The 17,736-nt window shown below is 36.3% G+C and overlaps 1 pseudogene; it reads right to left on the minus strand.

The window, feature by feature from the left end:
- Positions 1-6,938: 6,938 nt before the first annotated feature.
- On the minus strand, positions 6,939-17,736 carry LOC127452311 (uncharacterized; annotated as a pseudogene).

Here is a 17,736-nt window from a genome sequence, read left to right on the forward strand (position 1 = left end):
CTGCCTAAACTCTTACGGAATGCACAAATGACTATAGACCGATTAATTGATTATAGCAGCAACCAATCACAGTATTGACCAATTTCCTACATACTCTTGCAGCATGTGTTCCTTGTTTGGGCTCTCGCTGGTTGATGAGCTTATTTCCTCAACAACAATGACCTCATGAAAAAACCAGTTGTTTCCAGATATTCACTAAATCATTATTAGATATGTCGCTGTCAGTTATGTGTCGAGACATGTCCTCACCACTTTTTGAAATAGCTTTCGTCAGGTACAGCATGTGTATAATCCAGATGAAACATCTCCAGTTCTTGAGTTGGAGTTTCTATTTCATCTCTGTGTGTTTTGACTGGTGATCCGGCGCTGGAATGTGTTTTGAATGTTATCAGTGTCGTTTAGTGTCGGCAGTTTTGCCGCAGCTTGTGCTCTTGCCCCCATTGTGACGGCCTTCACGACCATATTGTTTGTGTGTATGTAGTGTGTGTGTGTTGTCTCTTTCCCTCTCAGGTGTGTGGTAACCAGGTGAGCGGATTGTTGGAGCGCTCCGGTGCGCAGTGTGTTACCTCCCTTTATAAACCGAGTGTTTCATGGCTGGGTTGTGTGATGGGAAACGGGTGTTCGTGATCTGCGTCATCTCGTTCACGGGCGCATTCCATGTTCCCACTGCTGGAGCAGAGAGTTTGTGGTTGTCGCTGTCTGAATTTCGGAGTTCACTGTTCTTTCACATACAGAACTGTCAAAAAATGTGTCCGTTTCTGCTACCCTCGGCTCCCCGCATCTTTTATTGCATTTTATTTTTAAAGCGTAACACCCATCCACTGATGTACATATGCAATCTTGTTTTAAGAGTTATATTTGGGCAAATTGGAATCCAAAACCTCTTAAACTAAAAGGCAAAAAGTTACCACTAGATAAATCAGTCGTGTTCTTAAAGTGCTGACGTATTCATCTACAAAATCCCAAGACTGATAGTGACATAAGGTAGAAATGAAATAACCATATTGTGAAATTTATTTGGGTGCTTGAATCAATCATTAAGAATTACTGTTGATCAAAACAAGTAATTTAAAAGAATTTACTGCATTACGTAGTATTCATTCAGTTTTGCAGCACTGCCCCCCACAGTACAATTGTCTACACAGTTTATTTTTGATTTAGACCTAACTTTGTTTTAATCTTCGCTTTCAAATGGATTGCAGCTGTTAAGAAGGTGATTTTATTGGCAGAACAACATGGGATATGCATGCATTTTCTATCCATGGGTACACTTAAAGGTAGTGAAATTTATTCCAGATTGCCGGTTCTATATGTGAAGCATAGGAACATTTAAAATTTGTTGATGTGTTTAATAGTCAATGTCTTGGTGCTCTGGAGACAGAAGTTGTCATTTATTTTTTCCATCATGCAAAAATAGATTTTTTTATGTTGGCAAATCAATATCAAAATGGTTACTATGTGGTTCCTGTAGAAATAGAGTTGTACCACAATTCATGGACATTTGTCATTTGATAGTGACCCCAATTAATGAACTAATACTTGTTGCAATGAAGCTTGGTAACTTAATCCATAAGAACTACGCATGGGCACTTGCTTTAGTGTTGCCACCCCTCATAGTCTGCATGCCACCCCCTTCCCACCCCATAAAAACATTTCTACATCCACCCCTGCTCCCACCATCCGCTTTCACAACGGTTAACGCGTGGTTTATTAAAAGGGTCATATAAGGATGTCGTTTAAAAAAAAAAAAAAAAAAAAAAAAGTGGCTTTAAAAGGAATATTGCGTTAACTTCGACAGCTCTAAATTCATTTTTTTATTGAATTCATAAAGTCACTTAAAATGTTTGATTTCGATCAAACATCACAATATATTAATTCTTAAAATGATGTGGCATTATCATGAAATCAGTTCTCTACTGTGGATTTATGTTTTAATTTCCAACTGATAAGACTTACATATACTAATAAAAGCTGTAATATTAAGTCCATTGTCAATAAATATTGTTTCATTTTAGCCTCTGGGCCACTTACAAAAGATCTAAAAATCTGGACAATATGTTGGCTAGATCAGATGTGGTGCATGATGACTTTTAAAAGCATAATTTAAGTTCCCCCCCCCCACCCTCGTGTCAAAATATTAAATTTTATGTACATTCTTCTATAACAAAATGTAAGGAATTTACATGTACGTGTCACGATTGTGTAGTAGAGATGAGAGGTAAGGATCTATTCGCAGGCTTTTAATGAAGGTGATGAAGATAACAACGAGGAGAACACAAAGAACCAAATAAACTCTAGACTACGCATTAACATACAAGATAACTGAGAGACATACATTCAAGAACTAACCAAACCTGATATAAACTAAAGGGTATATATACAAACTAGGGTAATGACCAAACACAGAACACCTGGGAACAAAGATGGGAAACACATGGCTGTGATGAGGGCAAAGAATCATGGGAAACATAGTTCGGGGGAAACTAAAGACAGAGGACAAAAACCATTACAAAATAAGTGTCCTTGAAAACAAAACGGAAATTAACTGACAGTACCCATAAAAAAAAAAAAAAAAAAAAAAAAAAAAAAAAACTGTATCAGATTAATATGTTCCACAAACAATTACTACAATTTCAATTACAAACATTTACTTACTTAAGTGCCCATGTCCAACAATGTATGTTGGGAAAAGAGCACAAAAAATTAGAACTGGTGAAAAAAATTGGCAATTCGTCGACAAAACTTTACTTTACCATTTCCAGACCCATTTTTTTGTATTTTATTTTTTTTATTGAACATAACCATAACATTGAACAATTGAAATGTATTATAACTGAGAAAGTCCTGAAGTCTCATTAAGGTGGAGACGTTAACAAAAAATTATTACAAAGAGAGGCATTTTGGATGTTTCATTTACAGATCATGTCTCCTGTGGGTTTATATTAAGATTTTTGATATATGTAAGTTTTGTTCTTATTTGTTTCACTGCATTTGTTTGTCAAGGAGACAATACTGATTACTGAACAGCACTACATGCCTAATGTGTCTTATTACTTCTATGAATGTTATGTTATTGATTGCGTGTGTAATGGTGTTTAGTTGAATATTGTTTATTGCCAGTGCTGGGTAGTAACAGATTACATGTAATCTTGACTACGTAATCAGATTATGAAAATCAAGTACTTGTAATTGGATGAAATTACACTGTAAATACTCGTAATCAGACTACAGTTACTTTTTATGGATTACATGATTACATGTTAATTAGGCGACAGCAGTAAGTTCTTTATAATTTATTGATCTCTGTAATTTTTCTTTTTCTTTTTTTTTTTTAAATCTTTTACATTTTTCACTCTAAAACAGCCTACCTAAGATATGTCTTTGGTAACTATTCGAGGGTTTTTGGAAGAGAGGGAGAGGGGGAGGGTTGTAAAATTGCACACAGACCTGATGGTCATCATTAGCCAGGTGAAAATGGAGCAGTCTAAATCAACATTTAACCACTGGATGTACAGAGATCATTTCACTTTTAAAGTGACACAGGAGTGTCACTTCAGTCAGCATATGATAAGGTAAAATGACTAGACAGGCAACAACTACTAAGTCAGAATTATAATAGAAAGAGTAGACCATTTTCAGTTAAATATGTACTAACTTATAATAAGTACTCTCAGGGAATCTTTCTACAGATCCATCATTATAAACCATTTTTAAACATCCTCCTTTATTTATTCATAAGAGATCCGGTAATTTAGCAAATAAATTGATAAAATCGGATGTAGTTGTAGAAAAGAAACACACATTCATAAAGGGTTGTTATCCATGCAGAAAACCAAGCCACAAGACATTCATTGATCGACTGGAGTCGTGTGGATTACTTTTATGCTGCCTAAATATGCCTTTTGGACCGTCAAGCTTAAGCAGCGTTATGGCACTTATTCGCTGTCATTGTATGGATGAACAGAGATGAAATGTGCTTATAATAATATGTGCATCCAGCACAATATGTTTTTTGCATGTCCTCGCAATAGTTTTTCTTTCCATCGCAAAAAACTTACCATGGTATTACTACAGTAATTTTTAACCAAATTTTAACCTTGTAGAAAGTGAAACCATAGTAATAATACAGGTTCATAAAATCATAATGTTGTGGTTATTATGGTTTTACTACAAATATTTGTAGTAAAACCATAGTAAACACAAGATTAACCATGGTAATCTATAGTAAAATCATGGTTACTAAGTAGATAGAATACACTATATTAAAAAAAAAAATACAAAAAATACAAAAAATAAACTGGTAACTTTCCATAGTTATTACAATATTACCATATAAAACCATGGTTTCTGCCACAAAAACAAAAAAACAAAAAAAAACAAAACATGGTTAGCCTACAATAGAATCAGAATCAGAATGAGCTTTTTTGCAAAGTATGCTTACACACACAAGGAATTTGTCTCGGTTACAGGAGCTTCCAGTGCACAAACAATACAACAAGACAGAGATAATAATAAAAGAAAGAATAAAAATAAAAGTGAATAGAAAATAAAGTATATATACACTGTAAAAAATGTACTGTAGATTTTACAGGAATTAGCTGGCAAAAAAGTTGCCAATAAAGTCCTGTAAAAATTTTGTTAATTGCTGTAAAATGGATTACAGTATAATACTGCAAAGCAATTTACAGTTAATTGTTGTTCCACTAAATGACAGTATTTAGCTGGCAACTACAGTTGCCAATAAACTCCTGTAAATACCCCAAAAGCCAATATTTTCTTGTAACAGTTTTACATCGAAAATGCTGTAAAGAATGATTTCTACAGTAAACTGTAATCTATTATTTACCAATATCTTGATGTAAATATATTAGAATGAAAACTATTTAAATTTCTTTACAAATTAATAAAATCAAATTAAGTCAAAGCTGTTATAAGAAAAATATTTATTAAAACTGACAGAAAGCATTGTATGACTTTTACTGGTTTTTTTAACCGCTTAATAGAAAATCTTATCAAAATCACAGTTGCATTTTAAATCTTGTTAAAATTCACTGTAACTCTAGATTTTTTAAAGAAAAATATATATTTTGTGATGAACAACATTATGAAACATATGCTGTGCTTATCTTCCATTAAACCCAGAATATTCCATCTAAAAACAACTGTTAAACCATGTTTTTTTTTTTTTTTTTTTTTTTACATTTTTGTTTGTACGTTGACCAACTTTTGGCAGTGAACAAGATCTTAGTGAAGATCAAAAATGTTAGAACGCAACTTAAAAACATGCATGTCTAATAAAACAAGTGTCTTTTATCAGAAGTCTCCTCCTGTATACAGCAAGTCGTGGTTTTGATACATACAGGTGCATCTCAATAAATTAGAATGTCGTGGAAAAGTTCATTTATTTCAGTAATTCAACTCAAATTGTGAAACTCGTGTATTAAATAAATTCAATGCACACAGACTGAAGTAGTTTAAGTCTTTGGTTCTTTTAATTGTGATGATTTTGGCTCACATTTAACAAAAACCCACCAATTCACTATCTCAAAAATTAGAATATGGTGACATGCCAATCAGCTAATCAACTCAAAACACCTGCAAAGATTTCCTGAGCCTTCAAAATGGTCTCTCAGTTTGGTTCACTAGGCTACACAATCATGGGGAAGACTGCTGATCTGACAGTTGTCCAGAAGACAATCACTGACACCCTTCACAAGGAGGGTAAGCCACAAACATTCATTGCCAAAGAAGCTGGCTGTTCACAGAGTGCTGTATCCAAGCATGTTAACAAAAAGTTGAGTGGAAGGAAAAAGTGTGGAAGAAAAAGATGCACAACCAACTGAGAGAACCGCAGCCTTATGATTGTCGAGCAAAATCGATTCAAGAATTTGGGTGAACTTCACAAGGAATGGACTGAGGCTGGGGTCAAGGCATCAAGAGCCACCACACACAGACGTGTCAAGGAATTTGGCTACAGTTGTCGTATTCCTCTTGTTAAGCCACTCCTGAACCACAGACAACGTCAGAGACGTCTTACCTGGGCTAAGGAGAAGAAGAACTGGACTGTTGCCCAGTGTTCCAAAGTCCTCTTTTCAGATGAGAGCAAGTTTTGTATTTCATTTGGAAACCAAGGTCCTAGAGTCTGGAGGAAGGGTGGAGAAGCTCATAGCCCAAGTTGCTTGAAGTCCAGTGTTAAGTTTCCACAGTCTGTGATGATTTGGGGTGCAATGTCATCTGCTGGTGTTGGTCCATTGTGTTTTTTGAAAACCAAAGTCACTGCACCCGTTTACCAAGAAATTTTGGAGCACTTCAGGCCTCCTTCTGCTGACCAGCTTTTTAAAGATGCTGATTTCATTTTCCAGCAGGATTTGGCACCTGCCCACACTGCCAAAAGCACCAAAAGTTGGTTAAATGACCATGGTGTTGGTGTGCTTGACTGGCCAGCAAACTCACCAGACCTGAACCCCATAGAGAATCTATGGGGTATTGTCAAGAGGAAAATGAGAAACAAGAGACTAAAAAATGCAGATGAGCTGAAGGCCACTGTCAAAGAAACCTGGGCTTCCATACCACCTCGGCAGTGCCACAAACTGATCACCTCCATGCCACGCCAAATTGAGGCAGTAATTAAAGCAAAAGGAGCCCCTACCAAGTATTGAGTACATACACAGTAAATGAACATACTTTCCAGAAGGCCAACAATTCACTAAAAATGTTTTTTTTATTGGTCTTATGATGTATTCTAATTTTTTGAGATAGTGAATTGGTGGGTTTTTGTTAAATGTGAGCCAAAATCATCACAATTAAAAGAACCAAAGACTTAAACTACTTCAGTCTGTGTGCATTGAATTTATTTAATACACGAGTTTCACAATTTTAATTGAATTACTGAAATAAATGAACTTTTCCATGACATTCTAATTTATTGAGATGCACCTGTATGTAAACTTACATGCTTAACCACTCAAAGTCCATTAATTTTATGAGAAGAGTACACACATGAGGGTTGACTGTGTTGTTCCTCTTCTCTGAGACCTTTCTGCTTTTTTTGCCTTTGTTGTGGCTGTCTTGGTGCCAGTGGGTGGGTTGATTCCAACAAAACATCTGCACAAAGATCAGTCACAAAAACACAAGCAGAAGCTTTAGGATAGTATGCAGAATTGAATAAAAAAGAAAAAAAAAAAAGAATTAAGTACCACTTTACAATAAGCACTACTGCACTAATAATGTATTAAGTAGTTAACATATAAGTGTGTATATTTAAATACATTTTGTTACCTTTGAACAAATTCAAGTGTGCAGGATGCCTCCTTCTGGTACACCAGTTTGAAGTTGTAATAAGATGAAAAGCTGCAAATCCAGCCACAAAGTTGGAGTGTGAATTCACAACCACCCCACCCTTAATACTCAGCATCCACTGGGTCGCAGTGAGAATTTCACCTAAAATTAACAAATGTTAGCAATACTTTATAAAAAAAATAAAAAATTAAACTAAAATACAACAGTCAAAGTTTATTAAATAATTTACAACAGATTTCAGAACAATGTACACTACCTAAGACAATCAGTCTGGGAGAGTCTGGAAGCGTCAACATTTTCTCCACATCAGCTGCTGTTGCAGACACCTACAAGAAATAAAAAATTGGAAAAAATATTGATAATTTAAATGTATTTACATATATGAGATCAATATACACCCCCACAACACACAATTTTTTACACTACATATGACTTATGATCGGTCTGAAGAATGAGTGCTTCAAGTTTCTCTTTGAAGTGTGATCGAAGCAGAAGGACCACACATGGGATGAAACAAGATGCTCCACTATCATCAAACTTCATAATTATGCGCTGTATCTCATCTGCATTAGTCCCTGCTGGCTTTTGTCGGAAGAACTGAAGGATCATCTTTCCCTTTTCTTCCATGGAGTTCTCAAGTTTTTCCAGAATGCTGATGTTTGTAAGTGATTTAAAGTGGTTATACAGTTCTTTAGGTGTGAAAAGATACGGCCATTAATTTTTCAACTCAGCATTGGATGGTGGTGGACAGGCATTGATGGACTTCCATTGGAGATAGTATGTTGCTTTCATTAACTGACTGAGATATCCTCTCTCTACCCCAGCTGGCCCCTCAGTACTATAGAGGTCCTTCATTTATTTTTGTTTATCTTTAAGACTCTCCTCAGTTTCTTCAAGAGGACACTCAGGCTGCCATCTCACACAACCATACTGGTCAGCAGCTCCTGGAGCAATGTCTTCCACTGGTTAATGTGAGGTCCTTTTCTGTTTCCTGCATCTTGAAAATGAGCAGCCACATGCTCAATTCTTGTTTTTAGTTGAGTCAAAAGAGATCCATAGCCAGTGCCAATCCTTGTGCCATCTCTCAAGACATCAGCAAAGCTTTGTGAATACTGTTTAACGATCTTCTTAGCGACAAACAGGCATTGTGATTTTGATGGATTTAACTCTGTCAGTCTCATTTCATCAACAATAATTCTTACCAATTCTCTGCAATCTTTAGCTGTATGGCGTTTTCCCAGTGCAATGGCTGTTTTAATACCAGAAGGCATCCTATTCCAGGGAACTTCAAAGTTTTCAGGACATACAGTTAACTCCACAGTTGTACTGGAGCTGTTTGCGCTGGACATACTTGGTGTGCTTGAGGAACTAGACTTTGATACCACAACAGAGGATTCTCCATCATCAAAGAGTATGTTTGTGGATTCTAGAGGTGTTACTTTGACATAACTTGTTTGGTCTGAAAGAAGAAGAAAAAAATCCTTGTAATAGCCTGATACAGCTCAACATCCACAAACAATGAACATTGAATTAGTTCAACCAAAAATGAATCTCTCATTACTTGCTCTTATATTGTCTCAAATACAACTTACTTTCTTCAGCAGAACACCAAGATATTTTCATAATTGTACAAAGTCAGCAGGGTCCTTAATTGGAGTCCTAAACTTTCAAGCTCCAAAGGACATAAAGGCAGCATGAAGGTAATTCATATGACTCCAGTGTACAAGGAAGTGTAATCAAACTTCATTTGTTTTTTACATTTTAATCTGTCTTCACTCAAAACTGATTATATTACTTCCGAAAACATGGATTAAACCCCTCCAGTTGTATGGATTATCTTTATGGTGCCTGTAAGTCGTTTTTGGAGCTTGGAAGTGTTGGACCACATTGACATGCGTTGTATGAACAAAAACACATCTCCATCAAAATTTCTTTGTTGGTGTTCCACAAAAACGCAAAAGTTGTTTGAGTTTGAGACAGTATTAAAGGTGAGAAAATTATAATTTTTTGGTGAAATCTTAATTTAAATCTTTAATGTTAAGTGCTTTTTATACAGTAGTGATCAGAAGATTGACCATGACATACCTTCTTCATTCCACGCACTGAGGAGACGATGGCACTGTATTGGCGTGATGTGATCAGGGAGATAATCCTCTTTAATGAACTGCAGGTCAGATTTGGACTCAAATCCTATGCTTGCCATCTTGTTCAGGAGAGAAAGTAGTTTCTCCTCTGGTAGCCCAGGTAGGACTGCCAACACAGCATCTCGTACATCCTCCCCTAATGCTGACATTACTCTACAAATCTGGGAGAGAGTGATGAAATATAATCACTGCTAAGCCATTCATCTTGTACTGCACTAATGGATAATAATCAAGGAGATTCTCTTGCTTTACACACATAGTCTGACTCTTGAACTGTCTCTGTTAGACAATGGATGCCCATATCAACTAGCTCCACAGCCTGCTGCCTCCTCACAACAAAGTAGACAGAATCATTAAAGTGAATTAAAATCAGCTTAATCTCACCCATGTGTAGACCTTCTTCATCTTGTTTTAGTACAACATACATGTTTTTTTTTTTGTTGTTGTTGTTGTTTTTTGTACTTTGTACCTTTGTAAATTACTTAATTTGCTGCTACAGTAGAGTTATAAGTGAAAATAATGTTGCAGTTGCTACCTTAATGCTTTCATTGTAGTCACCAATATAAAATTAATTTCCTCTTTCCACCTGAACTACAGGTTTAAAAGAGTCCCAGTAATTAAGTGTGATTGTAAGAGCTGATGTCTCTCTGCTAAAGTAGCACACAGGTTTTTAAAGTTGTGCAATTTTCTTGCACACTGTTTGAATTAAGTGTGCTTACTTTCAAATCTCAGAGTCCAAAGATGGATCAGAGGTCCAAATTGGATTATAAGCTTTGGACAGTGACAGAGGTAGTGGTGTTTTGGTTTAAGGGAAAACTCTGGGAATAACTCCACTCTAGACTGGATGTATTCTTCAATGAGGACACCCAAATAAGCAACCTGATCTGCAGTAATAACTGGTGAACACACATGCACAACTATTTCTCTCAAGAGAAAAATCAACTTCCATACACTACTTTCGCTTGGGTTTTTTATCCTGTCTCCAACCAATAAAGGGAGGACCCTCAACAGGCACCAATTTTGGACTGCATGTCCACCCAACTTCCCACTATTTGCACAAAACTCAGGAGGTTTGTCATTTCCATCACTTCCTAGATAAGTAAACTGACTTATGCTTCTATTCAGTTCTTCAAACGTGAAATGTTTCTCTGTGTTTACCAAGTGGTTGATGCATAATGCTAAGTCACAGGAAACAATGCCCTCAAAAAGGTCATGACCTAGACATGGTGGGAGACCAGGTTGGCAGACATGAAAGTAAAGCAGCTGGTTGAATACTGAGTCAAATTTTATTCCACACACTGATTCTGTGTTGCTTTCTCTTAGGTTTTCAACATGATGCTGATATGACAGCTGTTCTTTTCGATACAGCTGACAATGGACTAGACTCGAATGTTTGTCTATCTATGTCACAAAATCTACAAAAAAAAAGCACTCCTGCTGAAGTTTTCCAGGAAGCCACCAATATTGTGTGACCCAAGATTGTCTCCTGCTATTGCGCACAGAGCCCTTTTAATAACTTTACCATCCTTCAGTGCAATGCCACTCTCCTCTAGGTCTTTAAGGTCATTAATCAATTGATTAAAAACTATTTCCTGTCCAAAATGCTTAAAATCTTGTTCCCTGCAGAGAAGAACAAGCTGCATGTGATCAATATTGGACCTGTTGTATGGCAAATATCACCAAGTGTTAAATATACTGCCAAAATCTTGTGTTTCTTTCGGCCTGATCCTAAAGTATTTACAACCTCAAATGCATCTTGATAGAGAATCAAGGCTATAGATGATTTGTCTGTTTCAAATAAGGCACTATTAGCAATATTATGTCCATCCCAAATGTCCTCAAACACATCATTGGTTGGTAGGCGAGAATGTGATAGTTCATATTGCTTTTTGAAAGCCTCTGATTCAAAAAGGGCATTAAGAGTTCCCTTTATAGGCACGTACTGTGCAAAGCATTCTTTCCCTATTATTAGTCATTAGAGTCATTAGTACCTAAATACACAGGCACTGGTTCTACATAATTAAAGCAGTTTTTAAAGACTGTCTTGCGACACTGATCTGTACGCAAGACAGAATTGCCTGCATTAAGTATATCGTTCTTTTTGAGTTCCTCAATTATAATTATTATTGTGTCACTAGACACCCCAAGTTCAGACAATCTGTCCTTGAATTTCAAGAAGACAAATGACTGGGCCAGATCATGAATACCTTGGACTTCCTCAATGATGGTCTGAATTAAAGATGAAGATAAAAGAAGCTTTGCTTGCATTTTTAAATAAAACAAAGTCAAATTCTTCAGAGGAAAATCTTCATCTACACTTTCAAGGACCTCACCTGGCTCAGGTCCCTCACTCTCATCTAGATATGTACAGGGTTGACACTCATGTTGCGATGGCTTTGCAAAAACTGCTTCATGTAGATGCTTAGGTGGACTGTTTTTGTGTGTTCTTGAAATATGAGACGCAAATGTGGATTTAACACTATATGTCCTCTTGCAGCTCTTAAAAGGGCATTTTATTTCCCTGCCCTCATCTATATAGCCCTTTAAATGCCTAATTAAGCCCTTCAGACTTGTACATGTGAAATGACAATATTCAATCTGGCAAATCAATGTTGTGTCTGTTTGGTCAAATCTGACACCTCTATGATACCCCTTATGGTCTCTATATAGATGAGACTTGAATGCTGAACATTTTGTAAAAGCACGGGAACAATCAGGAACACCACAGGTGAAGGAACAGTTTGGAACATTACTGTGTACTTTCATATGCTGAGTAAAACCTAGAATGGTATTGCTCTCATGCTGACACAATTTACAGTGATATATTTCTCATTTCTATTTGGGTTCTAATTATAGTAATAGAATGATAATTAATATATGGGAACTCTGAGCAGTGAAAGAAATTTAAATCGCAAATCTTTTGCCAGTAATTTCGAAAGATACATTCCTAAAACAACGATCGCATCAAATTGCTTAACATTCAATGTAGTAATGACGCGGGCCTCTGTTAAACACTACTTTTACATGTCCTCAGTAAGAAATTTAAACTGCCGAAATAAACGAGAAAATTACAGCATTCAACCATGTTAACATCTTATTTTCTAATGTTTTCGTCACCCAAACTGACTGCAAGTACGTATTTACCATGTAGTTTTGTCTCACAAGCACTTCAGTCGAAATGTCGTGTTCGTCAAATGGCTCTAAAAATACTTTCTCTACAGCAAAGGGGAACTGCAGCATTCATTCATGTTAAAATTACATTTACGATGTTTTTTGTCTATATTTTCACCTTTTAGTTCAGGTTCGTCTCACCACCTGCAGTTCAGCAATTATGGTGTGCCCCGTCGCACTCCAGCTGCCTCGCGCCTGAAACAAGAACCTTAAAGTTAATGACACATTCCTAACTAACCAAACGTAATGTTTCGAAAAACATTGGAATCAAGGACTTTTACATCCCACTAAATGTCGTGATGACATGCTTTTGTGAACTACAAATCGATCAAATTAATTACATCTGACATTAAATGGGCTAATGTTATGAATTGTTTCTGTTCGAAATATCAAATAGCTTATACCACATGAAATGAAATAAGTATAATAGAGTAGTGTACTTTATTTATGGACATAATTTAAGTGAACTTACCAACAATTGTGAGTAATTCCTCTTCTGCTCCAGTCCACCAGATTTCAAACCTGAATGCAACCCGTGCAATCCCATAATGCCACATCACAATAAATTACTGTGAAAATGCATGAGCTACAGTGACAACATCACCTACCTGTAAATTCACTTAAGTTGACATGGAAATATACTGTAGTACTTTGTTTGACCCATAATGCATTGCAAACTACAGTAACAACTTGTAAAATGTTAAAACAGTAAGTTTTGTAGAATTTTGCTGTAGAAACTACAGCAATTTGTTACAGTGTAGAAATACACAACAGGAATATATATATATATATATATATATATATATATATATATATATATATATATATATATATACGTATGTACAATATACAAATACAATCTGTTATATACAGATGCAAGGGAATGTAATGGCAGAAGAGGTGTGGTATGTTGGATAATTATAAATAGACTAAGCTGTGTATTGCACATTAATTATTGCTCAATGGGGCAATTTTAGCTGTTCATGAGATGGATAGCCTGAGGGAAAAAACTGTTCTTGTGCCTGACGGTTCTGGTGCTCAGTGCTCTGATGATCCTGCACATCTTAATTTTAGAATTTCAGCTCAATCCAACAGTCTATTAAAGTTCAGAGAGAAATGTCAATGTCCTCCTTTTGATCTCTCACATAATATAAAGCTGGTGCTGCCAGTGAATTGCTCACAGGTGTACCTTGGCTGAGAGTTTTGTTTTCACATGGATAATAATGAAGATTTAGGTCTTATATGCAAGTGTAAGGGCTGTTTGGTTGAGGCAAATATGTCATTACCAGCCAAAGATTCAATAAAGGAACTAAATTGCTTCTACGTGTGATATTTCATTCACCTCCCACCCGTCGTCAATAACAGATGGGCGGGGATAAACAAAATTGAATCACTTTAGCAATGCATAACACCCTTAGCATTTTATACTTTAGCAATATTCTTGTAAAATATCAGAGATAGCTTTAAAGAGTCTAGAGAATCCATATATTGTTGTCTGTTCCCACAGACTGCATATTTTGATGTTTTTTTGTCCTATCTGACACACCCAATTCAGGTCATCTCTACTAATAAGATGAGTGGAATCAGGTAAACTTGATAAGGGAGACATCCAAAATGTGCAGTAATTTCTCTCTCTTTCTTTCTCTCTCTTTGATCTGTTCTGTATTAAATACCTAGATTTAGCAAATTGGTGTGTGAGAAGTTTCTGAATATGAATGTGCAAATGTAGTCCAGTGAAATTGGAAGCCAGGCAGTGGTTTCAGTTCCTCTGGTGACTCTGTTGTATGTTTGAGGGGATTAATTAGACACTGGACATCCGTATATAGTATATACTGTACATGTGTTTTACAGTGGCAAGAAAAAGTTTGTGAACCCTTTGGAATTAGCTGGTTTTCTGCATTAATTGGTTATCAAATGTGATCTCATCTTCATCAGTCACAAGTATAGACAAGCAACAATGTGCTTAAGCTAACAACACACAAACAATTATAATCTTTCATGTCTTTATTGAACACGTCCCATAAACATTCACAGTGCTGTGAAAAAGTAAGTGAACCCTTGGATTTAATAAATGGCCGATCCTCCTTTGGCAGTGATGACCTTAACCAAGCATTTCCGGTAGCTGCAGAATAGACCTGCACAATGTTCAGAAGAAATTCTGGACCATTCTTCCTTACAGAAATGCTTCTACACAGCCATATTTTTAGGATGTCTGGTGTGAACGGCTCTCTTGAGGTCATTCCACAGCATCTCTATTGGGCTTACGTCTGGGCTCTGACTGGGATAGATTTTATTTTTCTGAAGCCATTCTGAAGTGGATTTACTTCTATGCTTAGGGTCATTTTCCTGCTGCATCACCCAACTTTTACTAGGCTTCAGCAGGCGAACAGCCACCCTGACATTATAGTGTAGAATATCTTGATAAACTTGGGAATTCGTTTTTCCCTGGATAATGGCAAGCGATCCTGGCCTTGAAGCAGCAAAGCAGCCCCAAATCATGATCCTCCCTCCACCATACTTCACCATTTGGATGATGTTTTCATGCTGGTATGGAGTGCCCTTTTTACACCATAAGTAGTGCTGCATGTTCTTCCTAAACAATTTAAGTTTCATCAGTCCACAAAACATTTTCCAGTAGCATTGTGGAGTGTCAAGGTGGTTTTTGGCAAACTTCAGGAGCAGCGACTTCCTTCATGGTGTCCTGCCATGGACACCATGCCTGTTTAATGATTTCCATAGAATAGACTCCTGAACAGAGATGTTAACCAGTTCCAATGATTCTTTCAAGTTTTTAGCTGTCACTCTAGGGTTCTATTTTACCTCACTGAGCACTCAGTGGTGTGCCCTTTGAGTCATCTTGGCTGGACCACCAATTTTTGGGAGAGTAGCCACAGTACTAAAACATCTCCATTTATAGACAATTTGTCTAACTGTGGAAAGATAAATATCTAAGCTCTTAAAGATAACTTTGTAACCCTTTCCAGCTTTATGCAAAGCAACGATTCTTGATCGTAGGTCTTCTGAGAACTCTTTTTTGTGAGGCATGGTCCACGGCAGCAGATGCTTCTTGTGAATAGAAAACTCAAAATGTTTGAGTGCTTTTTATTAGTCAAAGTAGCTCTAACCCACACCTCCAATCTTTAATCATTAATTGGATGCCAGGTTTGCCAGTTCCTGACTCTAATTAGCTTTTGTTGATGTCATTAGCATAGAAGTTCACTTACTGTTTCCACAGCACTGTGAATGTTTAATGGGATGTTATCAATAAAGACATGAAAGATTATAATTATTGTGTGTTGTTAGCTTAAGCACATTGTGCTTTGTCTATATGCTTTGTCATGGTCCATGGTAATGCCATGTTTTTTTACTTGCACCATAGTAAAACCATGGTATTATTTGAAGTACCATGTAAATACTGTGTAATATTAATATAGTAATTATTCAGACTCTGATATTACCATTGCAATACCACAGTGTTTTTTTTTTTTTTTTTTCTCTTTCATATTATCATGGTACATGTCCCAAAAAAAAATATGGAAACACCAAGTGAATTGCCGAATGGCTTATTTGTTTGAACAAAAAGTAACCTTTGGCTGCATCAGACACCTTCTTTGTTTAATGTCAGTATTCTAAGAAAGATGGAGATACAGTGTAGATGAATAATGTGTATCTATATAGTGTGTATTGTATACTGTACAGTGTATGTTATTATTTGTATATTGTGTTTTGTGTAATTATGTGTATATTAGACTTTAAATTGTGTTGTGTTAATTTGATGTTATTGTAAATTGGTATATGTCTCATCACTGTCACGACTGCTATGTTGATCGGAACTGCACCCAAGAATTTCACACACCATTGCACTTGTGTATATGGCTGTGTGACAATAAAGTGATTTGATTTGATTTGATATGGAATGAAGGGACTGCAGGAGAAGTTCATAAGTACATATTAGTATTTTATCATGGCTGGAGCTCAGTTATTATGGATCTGCTTTCTCTGCTCCCAAATTCATGTCAACACATTCCTCTAAACCAAATTATAGTTTGATAATCAGTTATGATGATGGTGGAGATTCTGCAGTGTATCTGCAAGTATAATCAAGCTTTAAATCATAATTGACAAAAAAATTGCTGATGTCAAGGTTTATAGTGAAATACTAGTTACATTTTAGTCTGTTCTCACATAAAACAGATTGGATCATTTCAGAAGACATGGATTAAAACACTAGAGTCTTATGGATTACTTTTATGCTGCCTTTACATGCTTTATGGATAAGTTTTGGTCACCATTCACTTATATTTTATGCACCTACAAAGCTGAGATATTCTTCTACAAACCTTAATTTGTGTTCAGCAGAAGAAAGAAAGTCATACAGATCTGGGATGGCGTGAGGTTGAGTAAATGATAAGAGAATTTTCATTTTATGGGTGAACTATCCCTTTATCAGAAGGGGCACATTAATGCACAGGCTTACACAGGCTGAAGCCCACGGGCCCACAACACCCAGGGGGCCCCATTGGTCACCCTATTCTCTCCCGTTGACGTTCGCGGTAGGAGTGCGCATCTAAACGCTTTTAGTGGGAGATGCTGATACTGTATAAATATGAGACACTTCTAATGATTGTAGATTGCATTCACTTTCACATTGCTAAAGATTTTTACATTGATGAAGTCATATTCTTTTTCTTTCTTGCAACAGAAAACATGTCACTAGGACAGAAAACATGACCAGACAATTCTAATAAGACAGACATGTTTATGACTCAGGTAATATCTGAGTTCATGTCATTCTCACTCAGGATACACCTACACCAGCACCTCATATTTTTAGGTTTATGCAAATGATGTTTCTATGTGCTCACTCAAAATGGAAAGACACAAACTAAGTCTCTTAAGAAGTTTCAGTTGCTCATTTAAGACTACTTCTTGGTCTTTAAGGCTGTATAAAATCCCTATTTGAGTGTGAAATGAGCAAGAGCGATTACTCACAGTCTGCAGGTTTGCTGTCTTTTCTAATATAGTTTTAAACTACACCCTCCTTCAGTAATAGCCTCTTTGAGCAGGTTGCATCACATTGTGACAGATCCATAAAACAATGCATGCTGAAATGTGACAAAAA

This window comes from Myxocyprinus asiaticus, chromosome 14 (assembly GCF_019703515.2).
Source record: "Myxocyprinus asiaticus isolate MX2 ecotype Aquarium Trade chromosome 14, UBuf_Myxa_2, whole genome shotgun sequence".
In the NCBI taxonomy this organism is placed as follows: Eukaryota; Metazoa; Chordata; class Actinopteri; order Cypriniformes; family Catostomidae; genus Myxocyprinus; species Myxocyprinus asiaticus.